Consider the following 2,302-nt stretch of genomic DNA (forward strand, 5'->3'; position numbering starts at 1 on the left):
TCAACTAACTAACTAACTTTTTGTTTGTTTCTTAACTTTTTCAAAACTACCTAACTAACTCTCTCTATCTAATTTTCGAAAATATCTTCCCTCTTTTTCAAAAATTTCTTTTTTTTATTAACTAATTATTTTTATTTTTTATATAAAAAAAAATTTCGAAAAAAAATACTAACCTTTTTCAAAAACTATTTTCAAAAATCACTAACTCTTTTTCAAAAATTGTTTTCGAAAATTCACTTCCCCCTCTCATCTTCTTCCATTTGTTTATTGATATACTAACATCTTTCCTTCAACTCTCCAAAAATCCGAACCCCCTCTCTCTCTGAGTTCAGATTTTCTTCCCTTCTTTTCTTCTACTAACACAAGGATCCCTATACTGTGGTATAAAGGATCCATATTATTATTACTATTTTTTCTGTGCCATCTTCTTTGTCATATGAGCAGGAGCAAGGACAAGAACATTCTTGTTAAAGCAGATCCAGAACCTGAAAGGACTCTGAAGAAAAAAAATTAAGAGAAGCTAAAATACAACAATCCAGAGATAACCTTTCAGAAATTTTCGAACAGGAAAAGGAGATGGCAGCCGAAAATAATAATAATATAAGGAAGATGCTTGGTGACTTCACTGCACCTAATTCCAATTTACATGGAAGAAGCATCTCCATTCCTACCATTGGAGCAAACAACTTTGAGCTGAAACCTCAATTAGTTTCTCTGATGCAGCAGAACTGCAAGTTTCATGGACTTCCATCTGATGATCCCTTTCAGTTCTTAACTGAATTCTTGCAGATATGTGATACTGTTAGGACTAATGGAGTAGATCCTGAAGTCTACAGGCTCATGCTTTTCCCTTTTGCTGTAAGAGACAGAGCTAGATTATGGTTGGATTCTCAACCCAAAGACAGCCTGAACTCTTGGGATAAGCTGGTCACGGCTTTCTTAGCCAAGTACTTTCCTCTTCAAAAGCTGAGCAAGCTTAGAGCTGATGTTCAAACCTTCAGACAGAAAGAAGGTGAATCTCTCTATGAAGCTTGGGAAAGATACAAACAGTTGACCAAAAAGTGTCCTTCTGACATGCTTTCAAAATGGACCATCCTGGATATATTCTATGATGGTTTATCTGAGCTATCAAAGATGTCACTGGACACTTCTGCAGGTGGATCCATTCACCTAAAGAAAACGCCTGCAGAAGCTCAAGAACTCATTGACATGGTTGCTAATAACCAGTTCATGTACACTTCTGAAAGGAATCCTGTGAATAATGGGACGCCTATGAAGAAGGGAGTTCTTGAAGTTGATACTCTGAATGCCATATTGGCTCAGAATAAAATATTGACTCAGCAAGTCAATATGATTTCTCAGAGTCTGCATGGAATGCAAGCTGCATCCAACAGTACTCAAGAGGCATCTTCTAAAGAAGAAGCTTATGATCCTGAGAACCCTGCAATAGCAGAGGTAAATTACTTAGGTGAACCTTATGGAAACACCTATAACTCAACATGGAGAAATCATCCAAATTTCTCATGGAAGGATCAAAAGCCCCAACAAGGCTTTAATAATGGTGGAAGAAACAGGTTTAGCAATAGCAAGCCTTTTCCATCATCAACTCAGCAACAGACAGAGAACTCTGAACAAAATGCCTCTAATTTAGCAAATCTAGTCTCTGATCTATCTAAGGCCACTGTAAGTTTCATGAATGAAACAAGGTCTTCCATTAGAAATCTGGAAGCACAAGTGGGCCAGCTGAGTAAAAGGATCACTGAAATCCCTCCTAGTACTCTCCCAAGCAATACAGAAGAGAACCCAAAAGGAGAGTGCAAGGCCATTGACATAAGCGCCATGGCCGAACCTGTGAGGAGAGGAGAGGACGTGAATCCCAAGGAGGAAGACCTCCTGGGACGTCCAGTGGTCAATAAGGAGCTTCCCTCTGAGGAACCAAAGGACTCTGGGGCCCATCTAGAGACCATAAAGATCTCATTGAACCTCCTTATGCCCTTCATGAGCTCTGATGAGTATTCCTCTTCTGAAGAGAATGAGGATGTTACTGAAGAGCAAACTGCCAAGTTTCTTGGTGCAATCATGAAGCTAAATGCCAAATTATTTGGCATTGATACTTGGGAAGTTGAACCTCCCTTGTTCATCAATGAACTAAGTGATCTGGATCAACTGACATTGCCTTAGAAGAGACAGGATCCTGGAAAGTTCATAATACCCTGTACCATAGGCACCATGATCTTTAAGGCTCTGTGTGACCTTGGTTCAGGAATAAACCTCATGCCCCTCTCTGTAATAGAGAAACTGG

General features: G+C 39.1%; 1 non-coding gene across 1 annotated transcript; it reads right to left on the reverse strand.

Annotated features, from left to right (window-relative positions):
- Positions 1–972: 972 nt before the first annotated feature.
- Positions 973–1,080, reverse strand: LOC112739531 (small nucleolar RNA R71). Its single transcript, XR_003170465.1, has one exon. It is a non-coding gene; the product is annotated as a small nucleolar RNA R71 (small nucleolar RNA).
- Between the last annotated feature and the right edge of the window lie 1,222 nt (positions 1,081–2,302).

This window comes from Arachis hypogaea, chromosome 13 (genome assembly GCF_003086295.3).
Source record: "Arachis hypogaea cultivar Tifrunner chromosome 13, arahy.Tifrunner.gnm2.J5K5, whole genome shotgun sequence".
Lineage (NCBI taxonomy): Eukaryota > Viridiplantae > Streptophyta > Magnoliopsida > Fabales > Fabaceae > Arachis > Arachis hypogaea.